The 23,258-nt window shown below is 36.5% G+C and overlaps 1 long non-coding RNA gene across 5 annotated transcripts in view; it reads left to right on the top strand.

Annotated features, from left to right (window-relative positions):
* LOC107149542 overlaps window positions 1–23,258 on the top strand; it is a 43,058-nt gene that overhangs the window by 11,480 nt on the left and 8,320 nt on the right. Inside the window, exons 3-6 of one of the 5 annotated variants that reach the window (XR_007351635.1) lie at window positions 10,910–10,971; window positions 11,487–11,620; window positions 21,422–21,491; window positions 21,963–22,088. This is a non-coding gene — a long non-coding RNA (uncharacterized LOC107149542). Of the gene's footprint in view, window positions 1–10,909; window positions 10,972–11,486; window positions 11,712–21,421; window positions 21,492–21,962; window positions 22,413–23,258 lie in introns of those variants that run through there. The other 4 variants (XR_001504416.2, XR_007351637.1, XR_007351636.1 and 1 more) reach the window with 4 other exon arrangements.

Here is a 23,258-nt window from a genome sequence, read left to right on the forward strand (position 1 = left end):
AAAGGAATATTCTTCTGCCTTGAGAAAAGAAGGAAATCCTGACATTTATAATAATGTGAATAGATCTACAAGACATTATGTTAAGTGAAATAAGCTAGGCATAGAAAGACAAATACTGCATGATATTGCTTAGATGTGAAATATAAAAAAGTCAGACTCGCAAAAATAGCGTAAAATGGTGGTTACCAGAGCGTGGTGATGAGGGTGGGGGTGAGGATGGAGATGCAGGGGAATGTAGGGGGGTATTGTTGGTTGAAGGACATAGAATTTCATTTAGGAACAATAATTTTAAGAGATCTATTGTAAACCCCAGTGACTACAATTAATAACATACTATGTATTTGAAAATTGCTAAGAGTAGATTTTAAATATTCTCATCACAAAAAAAAGTATGTGAGGTAATGCATATACTAAATAGTTCAATATATTCATTCTACAACGTATACATATATTAAAGCATCATGTTGTGCATCATGAATATGTATAACTTTTACCAGTCAATTAAAAAATTAATTTAAGCAATTCAGTCAACATTACCTATTGATCCTTGGTGGAAAACAGAATTTGGATATAATATAAACATGGCAGTTTTTAGCATGTGATGCATGGCTTAGGAGAAAAGATATACTTTAGATTTGGGGGATTCCAGTTTAGAGTAATAAAAGTTGGCTTAAAGTCTATACTTTTTCTTACACTGTGAATTTAAAGTTATTATTTTAAATAGTGAATAAGTATACAACATGTAAGTGCCCAGTGAAAATTCTAAAAGTTTGATACTTTTTTTGTGTGTGTGTGGCACTGCAGATTGACCCCAGGGCCTCATACATGCTAGACAGGCACTCTACTGAGCTATATCCCTAGCCCTAAGAGTAGGAGACTTTTAAAGGTCATTCATCCTTTGACTGGAATCTAGCCAGGTTTTAAACTTTTTGCCTTACATTCTAGATAATTTATTTGCAAAATTAGGTAAAATTTGGGAATCTTAGGGATAATTCTTCTCAGATGGCATATCTTGGCAAGGTTTATGACATTTTATACCTATTATTCACTGACATTATGATATCTTGTGAGGTTTTATTTTAGTATTTAGTTTAAAGAATAAGATAAAGAGGCTATGATGAATCTCATGAATAGCCTTTGCCTAGAAAACAAACACAGTGATTGCTCTTTACACATAACCTGAAATCAAGAACAATACCAGCATCTAAAGATACAGGAATTTAAATCACAAGTGCATAAGGTTTGAATCCTGATACACCTGAACCATGTTTTGTACTACCTCAGCTTTCAAAAATCTGTAATTTTGCTATTGAATTGGGAGTTATTCATTTTGAGGGTAATAAAGAAATTCCAATTTGAACTTCCACGTTTATCTTTTAATCGGAATTTTCCCAAAGCACAAAAGTAAAAAGTGTAAAAGTTGCTGTGTTTCATTAGTTTCATTCTTTTTCAATGTTGCTACCCTGAAAGCTCTGTGTGAAATTATTAGAAGACAAGTTTTCAAATGGTGGTAAAAGAAGATGCATATGTGGGGACTCACTCAAAGGGCATTATTTAAAAAAGAAATTTTGTAGCCACCCAGATCTCAGGGTAGCTATGTCCATTCAAGGATAGAGAATCTGCCATCCGTGTGATTATTTTTACATCTGAACTTTTTTTTTTATACACCAGAGAGACTCAAAACTTTCAGGGTCATTTGCACAGCATGTAGTGGAATGTCCTGTGCAATAGATTCCAATTAATATGACCATGTTCAATGGCCCTGTATCACCAATGATGTATAACTTCTTTCCACTTGGCTTTATATGGCACTTCTTTGTTGCAGCTGTAACCAGGTCTGTCGCCCCTTTGATAAAAATTTCAGTTACCCCAGAGAGAAGCTTTCAATTTTATTAAGCATTGAAGTCCACACATTTGTTCTTTTTCAGAAGAGCAGATCAAAAGCACTCTTTCTAAGGAAGTAATCTGATAAATTAGGATAGTACTGGTGGACTCTGGCAATAATGTTTTTTCTGTAATTGAAACCTAAGAGCTTGTATAAACTGACTAGACTATCATGAACTTTTTAGCATTTAACAAAAGTTTCTTTCATTTTTTAAAAAAGTAAATAGGGTTCCTTGATTCTATTTAACCAGTTCTTTAGCATGCTGTGTCTTTTTGGTTGTGGTTAGGAAAACCTCAATCTAGGTTTAGTGATAGGGAACTGACAATCAAGGAAAAAAGCAATTAGATCATCAAGTTGTGGTATAGAGAAAAGCCTGTGGTTTTTCAATCCTATCTTTCACATTAATTCACTGTAAAAACTGGAGCAAGAGACTCAATTTTTTTCTGGGCCACAGTTTCCTCATCTTTGAAAAGGAAGGATTAATTGTATGGTATGTAAAACTTCTGCTGAATCAGAAATTCTCAAATTCTAAATGCCATACTTTGTGTTTACATATAGCCATTTCTTTTTCCTTTGTGTCTCCTGCCTGCTACAATTTCAGGTTTAGTTTGGCAATGGAATAATATGATGTAGTACTGCTTCACAAAAGAGCCCAGACAGAGTCTCATTTTTTTCCATAGTCCCAAACTGCAAGAGTTTGGAAAAGACACCAGACAGGCTCTTCTTGAGAAAATTCTCTCTCTCTCTCTCTCTCTCTCTCTCTCTCTCACACACACACACACACACACACACGTTCACACATATCAGATTTCTTCACAGCTGATGAGACAAATGTTGCCTTCTGTGTATGTCTGAATTTGAGTGCTACCCCCTGTTATTAGCACCTTCAAAGGTTTAGAATGAGATCTTTAAATTCCAGTTTGTGGTATTTCAATCCTTGGGAGGGGTATCATGAATCAAAATGCATGCCACACACTGCCTGTAGACTGAATATAATTACTTGTAGTGGTTTGTCAATGGGTGCTTAAAATATCAGCATTACATGTAGAAGTCTTAAAAATATTTTATCACTAAATGGAAACTATTTTGTATATGGATTCTTTCTAAATTTTAAGCTCTGATGATTGAGATTTAGAGGGGATCATGTTCTTCAGAAACTAAACACCACCAATATGGGGGTGACATTATTAGAAATATTTTCTTAGGAAGTAGAAATTTACAAATCAAGTTTCTAATTTAGACCCTTGCCAATCCATTTCTGGTATTAGGCAATTCTCCAAACATCTACAAATGCTAGTTTGACACTGGAGATTGAATCCAGGGGCACTCTACCACTGAGCTATATCCCCAGACCTTTTTAAAATTTTTAAATTTTGAACTTGGGGTTCTCCTACCTCAGTCTCCAAAGCAGCTGGAATTTTGGGTGTGTGCCATCATGCCCAACTCTGTGCTGAATTTTTAAAGGTTAATTGTAATGTGGAATCTGAAACCATATAAATATTTTTTTCTACAGGATTATGCTAAAATTCACTGATATTTTTCAAACTGAATGGATCTTTTACTCATGCATGATTTTGTAATATCATTCATTTATTGTTGAAAAAAAGTTGATTCACTGACTTAGTTTGATTTTTCTGAATGCTGATTCATTTCATTATTACTATACCAAGAGATCTTTTTGTTAAAACCACCACCAATCCTGTCAGGAAAACCTGTAAATGTGAAGAAAAAAAGAAAAAAAAAAAAAAACCCAACAAATTCATGATGACAGATTAAAGTCTTCCAAATATGTTACTTTTATCTTACAGGTTCAAATTTTATTTTAGGCAAGAAATACCCTTTCTTTTTGTTTACCTATAAATATCAAAAGGTCTGCCAAATACTTGATGTGAGAATCCACATTTGTTTACTGGTCTTTTTCTCAAGCAAAAATAATGTTCCGTGAAAACAGGTTGATTCCGCCTCTAACTCAATTGTGTCAGTTTTTTTTTTTTTTTTCCCAGAGACAACCATGTTACTTCAATATGCAGCAATAGTGTTTCATGAACACTTTTCATTTCATTATGCAGAATGCTAATAAGACATGTACTCAAGGGTCTAGATTTATTAAGGTAATATTTTTATTGCTTTTTTTTCTTACTCTTTTTTTTTTTTTTAGGTCTGGGGGGATCAGGGGGGTGGGGGTTGTGGGGGTTGGAATTTGCAGANTTTTTTTGGCGGGGGCAGGGGGTGGGGTGTGGGGTGGAATTGCAGATTGAACTCAGGGATGCTTTGCACCAAGCTACATCCCCAGCCCTTTTTTATTTTTTATTTTGAGATAAGATCTCACTAAGTTGCTTAGGGCCTCACTAAATTGCTGAGACTGACCTCAAACTTGCATTCCTGTTGCTTCAGCCTCCCAGGTCACTGAAGTTATAGGTGTGTGTGTCAATGCTCCTGGCTATAAAAGACATTCTTGAATGAAACTGGCATTTTAGGGCTGGGGTTGTGACTCTGTGGTAGAGCGCTTGCCTGGCATGTGCGGGGCCCTGGGTTCGATTCTCAGCACCACATATAAATAAAATAACTACAACTAAAAAATAAATATTTTTTTAAAAAGAAAGAAAGAATGGCCTGTGTTCCCTGAGGAAAACCTCCACGTGGGACCCCCCAAGGCCCCTGCAAGGGAGGACCATGGGGGTGGAACTGCCACCAGGGGGACATCTGGGTGTCAAAAAAAAAAAAGAAAAAAGAAACTGGCATTTTCTTATTGGTGTGTCTGTCTGATGGTGAAGTATGTGATACTACCAATGTAGTTTGATATCAGTCCTTGAATCTTCCTAAGGACCACTCCTCCCGCCCATTGATTTTACACCATTGGTAATTATTAACACAGTGAAGGAAAAAACTAACATCTTAAATTTATTATAAAAATAGCTTTGTTCTTGCAGACTTTTTACAGGGAGCTTGGAGACCCCAGGAGAATGCAGATTGCACTTTGAGAATTTCTGGACTAGAGTTTAAGATTGTAATGGTTTGACTTCTCTCTTTTAGTGGTCAGAAGAACGGGTCAGCTTCTCACTGCTCTCTTTGCCACAGAGTTGTTTCATCAGGAGTAAAGAATTATTGACACTGAGGTCCACTCATTAGAAGAAGGACCTACTTAATGACTGAGGCAAGATGTGAAAGCAGAGGGAACTTGAACTAATGTAGTTGGTACCAGTAAGCAGCACATAACTGCTCTCTTCTAACTATATTTGACTCTTTCCCCATGTGGGACAATAATAAACAGACCCTTAAGAAATTCTTGGTATTGTGAATTGTGCTGCTATGAACATCGATGTGGCAGTATCCCTGTAGTACGCTCTTTTAAGGTCTTCAGGGAATAGTCCGAGAAGGGCAATAGCTGGGTCAAATGGTGGTTCCATTCCCAGCTTTCCCAGGAATCTCCATACAGCTTTCCAAATTGGCCGCACCAATTTGCAGTCCCACCAGCAATGTATAAGAGTACCCTTTCCCCCACATCCTCGCCAGCGCTTGTTGTTGTTTGACTTCAAAATGGCTGCCAATCTTACTGGAGTGAGATGGTATCTTAGGGTGGTTTTGATTTGTATTTCTCTGACTGCTAGAGATGGTGAGCATTTTTTCATGTACTTGTTGATTGATTGTATGTCCTCCTCTGAGAACTCAGATGCCCTTCAATAGATGAATGGATAAAAAAAAAATGTGGCATTTATACACAATGGAGTATTACGCAGCACTAAAAAATGACAAAATCTTGAATCTGCAGGGAAATGGATGGCACTAGAGCAGATTATGCTAAGTGAAGCTAGCCAATCCCTAAAAAACAAATGCCAAATGTCTTCTTTGATATAAAGAGAGCAACTAAGAACAGAGCAGGGAGGAAGAGCAGGAGGAAAAGACTAACATTAAACAGAGACATGAGGTGGGAGGGAAAGGGAGAGAAAAGGGAAATTGCATGTAAATGGAAGGAGACCCTCATTGTTACACAAAATTACATATAAGTGGTTGTGAGGGGAATGGGGAAAAAAACAAGGAGAGAAATGAATTGTAGTAGATGGGGTAGAGAGAGAAGATGGGAGGGGAGGGGAGGGGGGATAATAGAGGATAGGAAAGTTAGCAGAATACAGCAGTCACTAATATGGCATCATGTAAAAATGTGGATGTGTAACTGATGTGATTCTGCAATCTGTAATTGGGGTAAAAATGGGAGTTCATAACCCACTTGAATCTAATGTATGAAATATGATATGTCAAGAGCTTTGTAATGTTTTGAACAACCAATAAAAAAAAAGAAAAAGAAATTCTTGGTATAGGGGCAAGGTCAGAATTTTAATCTGGAATGAAGATAAAGTCCATGTACTTGAACACTATCTTACTCAGATCTCTACTTACCAAGGAATTTAGAAGATAAATATCTCCCAGAAATGACAGATGAAGCTGCTGATAGTTGAAACAGACTCTGTAGACACCCTTGAAAGAGTTTAGTAATAACAAAAGCCCAAAGGATTTGGGGAGAAACTGGAAGGATTTTAATAAATGCAGCAAATGGTGATTTTTTTCTAGCCATTTATAGAGCATATAGCAGCCTAGGGGTTAACAGTGCTGGTTTTGAATGTAAATGGTTCCAAGCCTGAAACTACTACCTACCACCTGTGTGATTATGGGCAAGTTATTTAACTTCTCTGTGCTTCACTGTACACAAAAATAAAGAAAATTGGGTGCAGTGGTGCAAGCCTATTATCCCAGCAGCTCAGGAGGCTGAGGCAGGAGGATTACAAGTTAAAAACTAGCCTAAACAACTTACTAAGCATCTTAGTAAGACCCTATCTTAAAATTTAAGGCAAAGGACTGGTGATGTAATTCAGTGGAAGAGTGCCCCTGGGCTCAATACTAGTATAAAAAAAAAGAATGAAAGAAGTCAGAATGATGAGGGATCATGATAATAATGCTGACTGTTGAGACTTCGATTAGGATTGGTCTGATAAGGAGTAGAGCACATGACACAGGCATTAGTGAAACTTAGCTATTAGAGTTATTTGTAGTGCTGGGCACATGATAACCATTTAAAACATATTGGGTATTGTTATTTTCTTTATTTTAATTTGGTACTGGGGATTGAACCCAGGGGAGCTTTACCAATGAGGTACATTGTCAGACTTTTTATTTTTTCTTATTTTGAGACACGGTCTTGCTAAATTGCTGAAGGTCTCACTAAATTGCTGAAGCTGGCCTCAAACTTGCTATCCTCTTGCTTTAGCCTCCAGAATTGCTGGGATTACAGACATGTGGAACAGTGCCTGGCTTGATTTGTCTATTATTATTGAATACACTGCCCTCTGCATCTCAATACTATCGCAAACATAGCTTTCGTTTATTTTTCATTTATTTTACAGATTTGTTGGTTCTGCAATGATTTACTGAACACAAACTGTGTAATAGTAGGTGTGCTGAATGATGAACCTATGGTTAGCAGCTCTAATGTAGCTATTTTTTTTTTCGTGGTAGATTCTAAGACAGACAATTAGCATGGTGATTTTTTACAGGCTTCCTCAGATCATGCAGCTAATGTCAAGCATTCCACTTTTTTCCTCTATTCATTTTTTTAAAAATTTTAAATTAGAAGCAGTCTGCTGATAACTTTGTCCAGCATTTGACAGTAAGAAATTTTTTCAGTGTTGGGAATCAAACCCAGGGCCCTTGAGCATGCTAGGTAAATGTTCTGCCACTGAGCTAGACCCCCAATCCAAGGCCAACATTTTAACATACTATAGAAATGATCCCTGAAAGTATAGTCTTCAAGGCCAACGTTTTAAATCAAACAATAGATATGAAAGTAAGTGTCTTTCTGATATTATCATAAAGGTTTTTAAAATTCAGACCCCAAACACTTTACATAGGATATGGTTCTCTTACAAAAGTTAAAATATAAAGTAATATTATGCCAATGATACAAATTCTTTGATAGGAAAAATCTCGATTCATTTCTCACCATGGTGATGTATCTGGTGCTTGAAAATTTCTTAAGAGCTGCACATTTGCAGATGAAAATGAAGTTCTTCACTCCTATCCTTATCAAAAACAAATTTCTTGAGAACCTGAAGCTTCTCCCTAAGAACTGAAGAATGTAAGTGCCAACAATTTATTCACTGAAACTGAAAATAAGATTGAAAATTTAAAGAAGATAATCTTTGAGTGGTAGGAAAAGCTAATCGTTTTTCTTTAACAATCCTTAAGCTTCATTCTTCCTGAAAGTTTAAATTCTCCGTAATCTTAGCAAACACTGGAATGTATGAAAATCATAGTACAGGTATACAGCAAATTTGTCTTCAAAATTTCTTGTCTGACAGATTGGAAAATTAAATAATATTTTAAATGCATTAGGAGAAATCCTTACATAAAAGAATCCTAAGATAAATCCTATCCATCCTAACGAATTCTATTATTAACCACAGAAAAATCCTCTCTAAATTATATTTTGAATGTCTGGCTTTGTGTATTTCATGTATTTTAAGGCAGGATGTGTTATAGTAGAAGCTATTATAAATTTTTTTATTTATCAAGTGAGAATCAATCATACAGTGTTATTGTAGAGTAAAGGATTGTGAAGGAAATAAAACTGTGAGGTGAGTCATGACTGAGTGATACCAGTGATAGAATTAATTTCAGTATGTGTTTTCCTGAACTTCTCAATACCCTTCAATGCCACTGGCCTCTCCTTCTTTCTTGAATGTGCTCTTTTGTTGTTGTTTTTATTTATGCTTGTCTCAACTCTTTCTTTTTTGCTTCTTTATTTTCAGAGTTCTCTTCTGTCTTTCCTTTTATGCATTAAGTTATCTGTGTCTATGGGTAGAGCTCTATTGGTTGCAGTCTTGGGGCTGTCTTGATTTTACAGAGCCAGACTTCATGGATTCAAATCCTGACTATAATGCTTGAACTCCGTATAGACAAAATTTTAACTTCATGTGCATTCCTTTCCTAATTAAAAAAAAAAGAGAGAGATAAAAATAAAAGTACTTCATGGGGTTATTATGAAGATTAAGTAAATAACATTTAAGGAAGTTAGATTAGTATTTGGTATATAACAGGCATTCAGTATGTTTATTTGATTTTAGTACTAGAAATTGAACCCAGGGGTGCTCAACCCCTGAGCCACATCCCCAGCCCTTTTTATTTTTACGTCGATACAGCGTCTCACTAAGTTGTGCTTAGTGCTTCACTAAGTTGTTGGGGCTGGTTTTGAACTCCTATCTCAGCCTCCCAATCTGCTGGGATTACAGGCGTGTACCACCACACGAGGTTTCAGTATGTTTTAATTCTCTATTAAAAGTATTTTTATTTCCTAAGTAAGTGCATGAATTCCATAGGCTGAAAATCCTAAATTTGTAATCTGTAATCACATACTTCAAATTGTGTTTAGAAGTGAAAGTTGTTAATCTACCTTTTTGTAGATCTCTTTCCCATTCCTAACTTGATCCTCAAATCATTCCAATGTTGCATATACCTTGCCCAGTTCAAACAGAATGTGAACAGTATGTTTTTTAAAAATTTTAATTTTTTTAAAATTTTTATTGTTGGTTGTTCAAAACATTACATAATTCTTGATATATCATATTTCACACTTTGATTCAAGTGGGTTATGAACTCCCATTTTTACCCCGTATACAGATTGCAGAATCACATCAGTTACACATCCATTGATTTACATATTGCCATACTAGTGTCTGTTGTATTCTGCTGCCTTTCCTATCCTCTACTATCCCCCCTCCCCTCCCCTCCCCTCTTCTCTCTCTACCCCCTCTACTGTAATTCATTTCTCCCCCTTGTATTATTTTTCCCTTTCCCCTCACTTCCTCTTGTATGTATTTTTGTATAACCCTGAGGGTCTCCTTCCATTTCCATGCAATTTCCCTTCTCTCTCCCTTTCCCTCCTACCTCTCATCCCTGTTTAATGTTAATCTTCTTCTCATGCTCTTCGTCCCTACTCTGTTCTTAGTTACTCTCCTTATATATCAAAGAAGACATTTGGCATTTGTTTTTTAGGAATTGGCTAGCTTCACTTAGCATAATCTGCTCTAATGCCATCCATTTCCCTGCAAATTCTATGATTTTGTCATTTTTTAATGCAGAGTAATACTCCATTGTGTATAAATGCCACATTTTTTTAATCCATGCCCTCTATTGAAGGGCATCTAGGTTGGTTCCACAGTCTTGCTATTGTGAATTGTGCTGCTATGAACATCGATGTAGCAGTGTCCCTGTAGCATGCTCTTTTTAGGTCTTTAGGGAATAGACCGAGAAGGGGAATAGCTGGGTCAAATGGTGGTTCCATTCCCAGCTTTCCAAGAAATCTCCATACTGCTTTCCAAATTGGCTGCACCAATTTGCAGTCCCACCAGCAATGTACAAGTGTACCCTTTTCCCCACATCCTCGCCAGCACTTGTTGTTGTTTGACTTCATAATGGCTGCCAATCTTACTGGAGTGAGATGGTATCTTAGGGTGGTTTTGATTTGCATTTCTCTGATTGCTAGAGATGGTGAGCAAAAAAATTTAAATTTTGAATATGAAAACTTCATAAAAAATTTTTTAAAAGAGGAGGAAAAAAACTGTTTTCAGCAATTAGCATAGTTGATCTTTTTTTATTTATATTGCCATCTCCTCCACCATGCCCAAACTAGAGAGTTTTTGGAAGTGAATCCCAAACACCATATTATACATATATATTTTTTATGTTATCTGTAAAACGATTATTTTATTTTTTCATTTTTTAAAGACACTTAAGACTTTTACCAAAATATAGTGAATTGCTTCAAAATTGTGCTTTATTTGCTGTTGATTTCAATTAGAACCCCAAGTGGCAATGATTGATAAACTTTTGTTTCTCTTCATCCTTCTCATTCTGAATCTTCCCTCCCCAAACATTTTTGTTGAAGAGTCATTCTCCTTGTAGTTTTTCTCAGTCCCCAGAGTTTCCTATGAAGTGGTCCTTAGAGTTAAAGTCTTGGCTTGTTTTTTTTTTTAGGTTATTCTTTGACAAGATTTCTGCATGGGAAATGTTGAGCATTTTCATCGGGAAGCACAGAGGTCTGGTTGTCCTCTCTTTATTTGTGATATTAACATCTGTTTATGGCCATTGTTTAGAGTAGGCCCATCATACCATTAATTGTTATGAAATGTTAATATTCTTTTTATAACAGTTTCATGTATTAGCTGAAATATTTTTGTACAGAGACTCTGCTCACAAATTTTGGTTACCTTCCAGTACCTACCACATAGGAAAGACAAAATACTCAGTTCTTTCACTTTATCTGTCCCTATCTTCTCACAGTTTATCCTCTCTCCCTGTATATGGTCATTTAAAAACTCTTTTGCTTTAGCTTTCCATTAAAAATAATAATAATAATAAACATAAAAAAATGGTAACCATAACAGTCCTTGAACTTGTTCTTTTCATTTACTTGTATATCGTGGAGATCACTTTTATAGCAGTGTATAATAACAGCTTTATTTCCTTTTATAGTTTCCTAACACTTAATTGAGTGGCTACATCATGCTATTCAACCAGAACACTTTCTGACGGATGCTTGCTTTGTTCCCAGGTGTGTGCTGATCAGCGTTCCACAACCAGCTCTATATAAAGGAAAAAGTCCTGATTTGGAGTATTTGCAAATTTCTGTGGTATAAACATTCCCACCATGGCTGCTTTCAAGCTCCTACCATGATGCCCCTGAAGGTGAAGTTCGGGAGTGATGTACAGTGGCACATCCTTCAAATACAATACATGTAGATTACCTTACTATGCGTAATAAAGCCTAGTAAATCAATTAGGAAATGAGGAATTTTGAATGCTTATTACTTTTGCTTTTAATATTATTTAATTGTTATAAGTTTATGTAATTTAATTTCCAATGCTGGCTGTATTTTAACAACCAGCTTGCTAAATTACTGACAGTTTCACGGCTGGTTCTCACGAGTGGAGAGAAGCCAGCTCTAGTATTTTCACTTGGTTGCTATTACAAATATTTCTGTGATTAATAGTTTTGTACATGTGTCAGTTTTCAGTAATTGCCAATGTATTGTTGGCCCAGAATCTCAGATGTGGAATTATTGAGTCAAAGGATAAATGTGATACTGTGAAATTATTTTCTAGAAAAGCGGTATCATTTGGCATTATCACTAAACACAAGAGTGTTTCCCTGAATCTTACTATCAGAGCATATTCTTAAGATTTTAGATTCTTTTCCCCCAAATAGGTGAGAATTATTATCTCATTATAGATCACATCTACATTTATGTTAGTATGAGTGAGGTTGATCATCTTTTTATATCTGGCATGACTGATATCTTCTTTGCCCCCCATTCCTCATATCTAGCTCATTACCAAGGATTTCTTTTTCTTTTTCAGTCTCAATTGCTACCATTCCAGGTGATGCTACAATCCTCTTATCTGGATTAATAATTAATCTTCCTATTTTTTTCTCCCTGCATCCAAAATTGTTGCCTTCCTTAATTCATTCTTTACAGATCACTCAGTCCAATTTTTCCAAGAAAAATGGAATCATATCATTCACCTGCTCTAGATGCTAAAGTAGTTTCCCATCATCCTTTAGAATCCAATTCTTCCTTAATCTGACCTATAGGCCTTGGCAGAGAACTTTGTCACAAAACACATTTAACCATATAGGAAGCTTGGAAATATAGTGTAGAAATGGAGGACAAAGAGAATTTTCTTATACTAGCACAGGTTAAATATGTAATTAATTAGACAATGGTTAAGTTAGTTTACAGTTTATTTGGGAAGATGTCTTAAAACAGGTGATAAACATGAGCTGGTAGAGAGAAAGTAGAAGAATGTAAAAGGAAGTAGCAAGAATATCTTGGCAATAGGAAGCGAATGGGAGAGGTTCAAGGTGCAGAAGGAACTACTATGTGGAGTCTCTAAGAGGCTGAGAAAAACCACAGCTCTTTCCAATTTTTGAGGTTTGCAGAATGTTATAATTAAAAAAATTCCAAAACAGGGCCGCAAAATTTATGGTGTATTTCAAAGACATCTGTTTGATACTTGTAACATCAATTTGCAACATAATTCCATCATTCAGAAGATGATTACAGGATTTACAAAAAGATATTAGTTTATAACACACCACAGAAGATGTGCTGTGGCAACAGAACCCAGGTTTTAAAGTTCTACGATGTATGTTTCTTTTCAGTCTTACTAGAGTGTCCTTAAGATGGTGAATCGTGTCCTCCTCTGGATTTGCCAGGGTTCTTTGGAGAAACAGAACAAATAGTGTGTGTGTGTGTATGTGTGTGTTGTGGTGTTTATGACTTATTGATTTTAGTATTGGGAATTGAACCCAGGGGTGCTTTACCCTGGAGCTACATCTCAGTCATTTTTATTTTTTATTTTGAGGCACGGTCTTACTTAGTTGTCTAGGAAAGCCTCGAACTTGTGATCCTCCTTCGTGGGATCACAGGTGTGTACCACTCCACCCGGTCTGTTTATGATTTTATATAAGTAATTGGTTCATGCAATTACGTAGCTGTCCAAGTCCAAAATTTGAAGTGTGGGCCAGCAGGCTGGAGACTCGAAGAAGTTGATGGTGCAGATAAAATCTGAAGGCTGTCTCCTGGAGAACTCCCTCTTGCTAGGGAATGTCAGTGTTTTGTTCCATTAAATGATTGGATGAGCCCCAATCACGTTCTGGAGGGCAATCTGCTTTATGCAAAATTTATTAATTTAAGTGTTAATCTCATACTAAAACAATCTTCAAGATGATACATAAAATTAACCTTCATACCCCACAATAATGATGTCTTGAAGTTCTGACCCTCATCATCTCAGAATGTGAACCCACTCTGCTAACACCTTGAGTTGAGACTTAGGCACCAAAACTGTGAAACAATAAGTTTCAATGGTTTTTAACCACCCAGTTTGTGTTACTTGACCCAGCAGCCCAAGAAAACCAGTATAGACTGTATGTATGACTTCAGTTGAAGATATTAAAAAATCTAAGTTGGAGGCCCTTTATTATAAAGTTGATGTTTATAGGTCAATTCACTAAAGGTCAGTTTTCTTTTTTTTTTCCTTTCTTTTTTTTAATTTTAATTTTTTAATTTGTTTTAATTAGTTACACATGACAGTACAATGATCTTGACATATCATACATTTGAATCAGATGGGGTATAATTTCTCATTTTTCTGGGTGTACAGGTTGCAGAATCACATTGGTCACATATATACATACAGCAATAATAATGTCTATTTTATTCTGCTGTCCTTCCTTTCCCTCCTTTCCCTCCCCTCCCCTCCCTTCCCAACTAAAGGTCAGTTTTCTAAAAAACCTCTTAAGAACAGTTTATCAATAATCATCTCACCAGTGTCAGGGGCAAGATTAAGTTTTTCAAAATAGTTTTTAATAGTTCACTAAACTGGCCTACATCCATCCCTTCATGCTAGTAGCTGTACAAGTTAAAGTTCACATCCTACAAAATAAGCATGAGAATTTATGGCCTTAGGTAGCTACAATCCACAGCAGTGATCAGGCCTCCAACTAGCAGTAAAGCGAGTTGAATTCAAGGAACCATCAGTTAATTCAATCAGAGTTTTAGGAAGAAAGATTCTGCCTTATGTAGTGAGTTAAACATTTCCCTTAAGATTAAAGAAATCCATATGACTTTATTCAGATCTAGATTCCCATGGATGTTTTCAGTTGTGAAAGTCTGTGTCTTTTCTGCTGTTTGTTAGGGAACAAAACCTGACAAGGAAAGCTTGACACCAAGTTGGCTCACACTAGGTAATATATATATATATTTTTCCTTGGTGCTGTTGATTGAACCCAGGGGTGCTTAACCACTGAGCCACATCCCAAGCCCCTTTTTATTTTTTATTTTGGGGTGGGGTCTCACTAAGTTGCTTAAGGCCTTGCAAAGTTGCTGAGGCTGGCCTTGAACTTTGAATCCTCCTGCCTCAGCCTCAAGCATAGTTGTTGGAGTTATAGGCATGCACCACTACACCCAGCCCACACTAGATATTTTTGAAAGAATAACTCAGAACTCTTGGAGTCAGGCTGGATTTCAACCCCAACTCTGCCAGTTTCTAACTGATAGAGTCATTGAATCTGACTCTCAATTTCTTCTTCAGTGAAATGTGGGAGGAAAATCTCCCAAGTTTTTCCTTCTTTCTATTAGCTATGCTATTTGCAAGAAATCTATTCTACTTTGGTAAATCAGATAAAAGTTAATGTGATTTTTTAAAAAATGGAATAGTTTTTGTTTTGTTTATCTTATAGAGTTGTGCAGTCAACATAATGCCAGTGTGGTGACTCACACTTAGTTCTGCAGGACTAAGGCAGGAGGATCACAAATTTGAGGTCAGTCTCTGTAACTTGGTGAGGCCCTTTCTTAAACTAAAACTAAAACTAAATAAATAAATAAAAAGGACTGGGGATGTAGCTCAGTGGTAAAGCGCTCTTGGGTTCTAAGTGCCCCCCCCCCAAAAAAAAATCAATGTGATAGTAAATAATAATATTGCTTGACAAAATATATTAATATATGGATATAACAAATTTGTCTTGCTAGCATCATCAACAGCCTCAAAATAAATTTCTGGTTCAATATCGCAAATAAGCATGCTCTTTTTAAGCCCTTTAGGTAAGGAAAATAATTTTTGAAATTTGTAACTATGCTTATTTATATTTTCAAGTTTAGGGTTGCTAATTTATTTAACTTAAAAGATAACATTTATGCAATAGAAGCAAATACAGTTCTTTCCAACTTGGCATAAAAGGTTCACAAACTGGCATCTGTTGTTCATAAATGCAAAAATATCCTAAAAAACAAAAATATTTTGCAAGTAATCTGTAGTAAAATTTAATTTCAACTGTTTATAGTCAACCTATTCCACTTAATGTGATTATTTATAATGTCACTGCAAAAATATGTGATTCTTTCTTCCCATAGAGAGCTTAAGAAAGATCAAAAAAGACAAAGCAATTAAAGAGTAGTATGAAGGAGATATTTAAGCTGCATATATTTAAGAGCTGAAGTGAGTGTTATTAGGCCAGGAATGAAATAACTGTAGACTTTAGTTTTTTACCTTCCAGAAAGGTGAAAACAATTTTATTGAATGATTGTGAGCTCAAATTTAACATGGTCCTTTTAACAGAGAAAGTACAGTTTCTGAAATAAACTCGATTTTTCTTGAACAAAGGAGAGTAACCTTGATTCTTCAGAACTTTTCTTTCATCAAAGTTGAACCATGGAATAATAAAGACTCTTGTGTCCTGGTGGCTCATGACACATTATCATTCCATGAATTGGCCTCGAAAAGTATAGGATCATTGTCAGGCTTAAGAAATAAAGAGTTCGATTTTCAGGAGTCGGATTGAACTTAGAATAAGACTCATATAGGGTTCTTGACCTCAATATTTGCTCAGCCATCTTTCAAGGCTCTGATTTGTTCAATCCCATTTTTACAAGGCACAGTTTTCCAACCCTTGGTTACTGCCTGGTCCTGTCTGTTTCAGGCAAGGTCAAAGTACCCTGTGTGAAGGTTGTGAGTGCAGTCCTTGCTGCCAGTCTTCTCCATGATGTTTTTCTATTTGCTTCAAAAAAAAAAAAAAAAAAAAAAAAAAAAAAAAAAAGGAAGAAAGAAAGAAAGAAAAAATATCCATATTTAATTAAAACCTCAGACTACACATGCAAAAGCTTGGGCACTTATTTGATAATCTAAAACACCTTGAATATTAATCCATCTTCCCTGCCATCCTTCAAAGGTCTTTTTATAATATTAAACAAAGAAATAGTTTTCTTCAGTAAATACTATACTGCTAGCAGAAGACATGACCAAAAGCATTTCCACTGACAAATATTCATCATAGGGTAGTGGTTAGGAGTAGAAAAATTTGGGACTGGACTCAAATTCCAGCTCTGCCACACTTTAATAGTGTGGGGCAAATAACTCAACCTCCTTTCTTTACTTTCTCTCTCTCTCTCCTTCCTTCCTTCCTTCCTTCCTTCCTTCTTCTCTCTCTCTCTCTCTTCTTTTTTGGTAGCAGGGATTAAACCCAGAGGCACTTAACTTCTGAGCCACATCCTTAGCTGCTTTTTATTTTTTATTTTTGAGAGAGGGTCTTGCTAAATTGCTGAACTTGTGATCCTCCTGCCTCAGCCTCCTGAATCACAGACTTGCCTCAACTTTCTTATCTGTAAAATGGAGGCAACAATACAGTAGATTATTCTGGGTAACAAATGTAAAACATTTGGTAAGGTTCCTGCTGTTACATATAAGAACTCGAGAAACATTTACTTTTTGCCATTATTTGAAGTGAATGAACTTATAACATTTGAAAGCTTTTATCTTGCAAAATTTTCTCACACCATGTAACCCTCTTCCATGCTGTCTGCTTCAGTGGCCAACACACATGTCATGTTCTAGTGCCTCTACAGATAAATATCTCTGGAATCATGGCCTTCAAAATCACTAAGAATGGTGGGGAAATATCATGTTTAATTTATTCAAATGTCCCTGGCCAGTATGACTGTGACCCAGAGCTTATCATGACTGTATCTTTTTGCCTTCTAGTTTATTTTTTTTCTCAATTAAAAAAAGTCCTATTAAATACATTTTTGCTGAGTGTGAAGTTTCACTACTTCCATATTAGAGACTACTGGCAGGGCCTACCAGGCCACAATCATTTAGAATCCTATTCTAATATCATATCAGTGAGGAATGACAGAAATAAGGTTTACAGATATCCAAACTCTCATGAGACTGAGCATGTCAATTTTCAAAATATGGAGTATGGCTGGGTGCAGCGGTGCCCACCTATGACCCTAGTGGCTTGGGAGGCTGAGACAGGAAGATCACAAGTTCAAAGCCAGCAACTGAATGAGGCCCTGAGCAACTCAGCAAGACCCTGTCTCTAAATAAAATATGAAAAAGGGCTGGGGGTTGTGGCTCACCCCTGGGTTCAATCTGGGACCATAAAATAAAGAAGTTATGCTGTATGAAATTTAGACACACTCAGCTGTATGCATTAGACCACACATTTATTTCATTTTTGAGAATATACACAGTATTTGAAGTGAAAACTAATTTCTGTATTTCTCTTGTTGACTACCTACTATATCCTAGGCACTTGAAATAGTTTTTATTCAGGTACAACTGAAGTACAGTAATCCTCATTCTACAGGTCTGACAAACATACACAAGTGCACCGCGACAAAATCATGGGACAGTTCCACTACCCCAGAACATTGCTCAGCACCCCCAAAGTCAGCCCTATCCCCTGCAAGACACTGATCTGCTTCCTGACTCTACACCCCAGTCACTTTTCATAGCCATCATCCCAGGTCACTTTATCTAAAACTCCTCTGAGTGGTAATATTACTCTTGTGGCAGAGACAGAGTTGGCTGAATATTTTTTGCCTTAGGTGATAGCTAGTCTGTAACTTTTAGTCTTATCAACACCAAGCCTTATAACAAGGTGTTAGGAAAAAAATAGCTACTAGCAAGTGACTTGTTTCCCATTAATGGAAGCTGATTACTTTCTTAAAGGGAGATTNCCCCCCCCCCCCCCCCCCCATGACATTGCTCCTTCTCAGAGTTTGACTTGTTATTTTATTTTTTGGCACTGGGGATTGAACCCAGGGCACTTAACCATTGAGCCACATCCCCAGCCCTTTTTTATTTTTGATTTGGAGACAAGGTCTTGCCAATTTGCTTAGAGTCTGGCTCATTTGTGAGGCTGGCTTTGAACTTGCCATTCTCCTGCCTCAGTCTCCTAAATTGCTGGGATTACAGGTGGGTGTCACTGCACCTGGCAGTAACACTACTTTGTTTTTTCCTGAATATGTCAGGAATATGGTTTCTTTCTGCTGTAATACTCAAATGAAGATAGAGTAATGAGACTATAAAATTAATTTTAAAACTAGAAAATGACCACTGATTTTTATTAAGAGCTTATTTGTATTCCAAAATAATCTAGAGGCAATGTATAAACCCTGTCCTTTAAAAAAAATTTTTTTTTGAGTGCTACCCAGGATTGAACCCATGGGCGTTCTACCCCTGAGCTATGTCCCCAGGCTGTTTTGTTTTCAGACAGGACCTAGTTAATTTTCCAGGGCTGACTTTGAACTCACTATTCTCCTTCCTCACCCTCCTGAGTAGCTGGGATTTCAGGTGCATGCCACCATACATGGTTCACCTCAGTCTTTGATGGCACAAATAGAGTGAAAACTAGCAAAACATCCTTAAATACCTGGCTCTAATAAAAACCACCAATCCACCAATAACCAACTTGTTAGACTCCATCCAATGACAACAGAATTTGTTGTGCTGAGACTACTAACCAAGATAGTATCTTGGGTCATAAAATAAAACTCAGCAATTTCTTGGAAATGGAAATCATACAAAGTATGTTCTGTAAGTATAACAGAATTAAACCAAAATAAGCCCAGTAATCTTGAATTTTATTTATTTATTTATTTAGTTGTTGATAAACCTTTATTTTATTTATTTACATACAGTGCTGAGAATAGAACCCAGGGCCTCATGCCAGGCCATGTGCTACCGCTGAGCCCCAGCCCCAGTCCCAATCTTGAATTTTAAATGGTAAAGGTAGAGTTTGTAGGTAAGACCTTGGGCTCTGGATTTGAATAGAAAAGAATTTGAATTTTGGTTGTATTTATTTATATGTTTTGGAAGCTTGGACAATTTATTAGATTTATAGTTGTTTTATTTTCTAATTTGTAAAATGGGCCTAATAATTATCTATGTCTTACACTGTTATCATATTTACATAAAGAGAGTAAATTGCCTGGGAGAGTTTACCTCTCATGTGTTCGATGTACCTTGGCTATTATTATGAGGTTCTGGAAGCCCACTTAAGGTAAGATTGTTGATAACAAAGGCAGGAACCCCTGTTTGGATTTAAAATAAGAGGAATGGGGGCTGGGGATGTGGCTCAAGCGGTAGCGTGCTTGCCTGGCATGCATGCGGCCCGGGTTTGACCCTCATCACCACATACAAACAAAGATGTTGTATCTGCCGAAAAACTAATAAATAAATAAATAAAATAAGAGGAGTGTGACGGATTCCTTGACATCCATCCAGCATGATGCATTTTAACATTTTACTAGAATATCACTCATTTGTCATTTTGGAAATATTTACTGTATGTGACCTGCGTCTTTATTCACATTCCGGAGCCCAAACTTTGCCTAGCATTGGTGAACTGTGTTTTCTGGGGTTGATTCATACAGCCACCCTCTTTACCATCTTCTTTTGACTGATTAATTTTGTTGATAAAATGGGAACCATAATAGAAAGAATTCATTCATTTAATAAATGATTACTTGGCACCTACTTTGTAGTGAGCACTATCTTAGATAATGGGAAAACAATGGCAGAATGTATTGTCTAAAGGGGAAGCAAATACAACAAGATTTTTTTTAATTTTTAGTTGTAGATGGACACAACATCTTTTATTTATTTTTATTTTTTAATTTATGTGCTGCTGAGGATTGAACCCAGTGCCCCACGCATGCGAGGCAAGCACCCTACTACTGAGCCACAACCCCAGCCCCAAATACAACAATTTATTATTTATTTATCTATTTTTTTAGGTATCAGGGATTGAACCCGGGGGCACTCAACAACTGAGCCACATCCCCAGCTCTTTTTCGTATTTTATTTAGAGACAGGGTCTCACTGAGTTGCTTAGGGCCTCACTGTTGCTGAGGCTGGCTTTGAACCCATGAGCCTCCTTTCTCAGCCTCCCGTGCCACTTGGATTATAGGTGTGTGCCACTGTGCCCAGCAAATACAATAATTTATAATAAGCAATTAGAATAAAAATAGTGAATGCTATGACCATTGAAGTACAGTTTAATAGACAAAGACACTTGAGTTCAGATCCCCTTTGCAGTTGCTATTCCTGTCCACTCTGTGTTAAGGGTAACGAATAAGAGATATCAAAACTATTGGCTGGGCTGGTGGATGACAGGCAGGATGGGAAAGGGGGGCACCCCGTAGTGTGTCCTTGTACATTCATGATGGTGTCATAGACCCAGAGAAGATTAGAACACACTGTTATAAGCTCACCTCTCAGATCATCTTTCAAATTCAGAGATGCCAAAAGATCAAGATTCCAAAATTAGGATCTTATGGGTCTTTCCAAGTGAATATGCTTACCAGTTTTGCTAATAATGATTTTATGAGTATTTGTCAAAAGCTGACCTGAGGGAAGGCCTATGCTTGTGAAAAGTAGAAAATAATTTTATTTAAAAGAAAATTATTTTTTATAACTGAAGACGATTGTTGTAAATTGTGGCTTCTAATAATGTACAGGAAACAGGTGTCTTATGAAGCTGTTTGAGACAGAGACAGAACTCAACAGATGAAATGGGGGTTAAATAAAATCTCATCGTCAGCAGGTTTAAAAGTGGTTTCTATATTAAGGAGGGCATAAGGAGCTAGACGGAAAAGGTATTTCAGTGACTAAAATAACTGACTTTTTTGACCACTCTAGGGAGCAGAAAGACTTTAGTTTTGGATCCTTGGGCACATGATTACAGAAAGACCAGAGAGTTAAAATGAGCGTGAGTATTATTATTGACTATTCTGTCAGACTTAGCAGCTTTCTGCACGGGGGCAATTAAATGTATTCAGAAGCTTGAATCAGTCTCTCAAAAGATTTCAAGTAGCAACGTGAAATTCCTTCTTTAAGGTACATCTCTAAAGCCATAGGAGCCGTGGTCCAACCCCTTAATGAGAGCAAAGCAATTTTCCTAGGTTGGTAATGTCTCACAAGTTTTGTATGATTGAAAAACAGAGAATAATTTGTCTGTAAAGCTCTAGGAAAAATGAGAAGATTCTCAAACAGAGAGCTGAAGGACTTAATCTGGTATTAGTTAGAATTCCAACCACCTGCTGTAGAAAGTTTTATAAAGTATGTATGGGTATATTCTTTTCATCTGTATAAAAACTGGTAAGATAGGTTATTATTTCTTTTTCTTTTTTCCTTTTCTTTCTCTTTATCCTTACTGCCCCCCCCCTTCTTTCTTTCATAGATAATCAGTCCAAAAGTCAGGGAAATGAAGTGACTTACCCAAACTGCAATTACTGCTAAGTGGCAGACTGAGTACACCTCCTTTTGGATTCTTCAGCTTCACTGGAATAGAACATAATTTGGATATGTAAATAATCTCTATGAAAATATTGTTCAAAAGATGCAAAAATTTACCACAGGTTTCAGAGTTTCTGTTTTCATGTAAAGAAGTAACTAATGATTTTATGTTGAGTGTGAGCGATACCTTGTTCTTTGTCTTGGTAACTTTAAACAAATTATTAGATTATTAGTTACTATCAATAAATGACATTGTAAACTCTCATTTTTGTTTTATTTACATTTGTAATGTGATTTTATTGTAAAAAATTTTTGAAAATAGAGATAAACCAAAATAAAGATTATCTAACTCCCCAATTCTTGACCAGAGAAATAACTGATAAGGGCTGGGGATGTGGCTCAAGCGGTAGCGCGCTCGCCTGGCATGCGTGTGGCCCGGATTCGATCCTCAGCAGCACATACAAACAAAGATGTTGTGTCCACCAAAAAACTAAAAAATGAATATTAAAAAAAAATTTCTCTCTCTCTTAAAAATAAAAAAAGAAAGAAAGAAATCACTGATAAGCTTTAATGTATCTTTCTAGTTTTTTTCTTTGTTGTTGCTGTTGGGTACAGAGATTGAACCCAGAGCCTCTTAACCACTGAACCACATCCCCAGCACTTTTTTTTTTTACCACATCCCCAGCACTTTTTTTTTTTTAAATTTTTAAATAGGGTTGCTCAGTTGCTGAGGCTGACTTTGACCTTGTAATCCTCCTGCCTTGGTCTCTGAAGATGCTGGGATTATAGGTGTGCACCACCATATCCATCTCATCTTTCTAGTTTCATATATTAAGGATGGTTCAACTTAGTTTTTCAACTTTATAATGGTGGGAATGCAATATATATTGAGTATAAGCCATACTTTGAACTTTAAAATATTTATTATTATTATTTTAGTTGTAATTGGGCACAATACCTTTATTTCACTTATTTATTTTTATGTGGTGCTGAGGATCGAAGCCAGGGTCTCACATGTGTGAGGCGACGCTCTACCACTGAGCCACAACACCAGCATCCCTGTACTTTGAATTTTGATCTTTTCTCAGGCTAGTATTATGTGGTATGATGCCGCAGTCTGGCTGGGCACAATCAGGAGCCACTTGTCAAAAGAAACTAACTTTATTTTTAGAACCACACACGCCAAACAAAACAGCCTCTCAGGAAAAACCCTCAGAGCCTCAACTGCCACCACCGGCTT

Source organism: Marmota marmota, unplaced genomic scaffold (assembly GCF_001458135.2).
Source record: "Marmota marmota marmota unplaced genomic scaffold, marMar, whole genome shotgun sequence".
Lineage (NCBI taxonomy): Eukaryota > Metazoa > Chordata > Mammalia > Rodentia > Sciuridae > Marmota > Marmota marmota.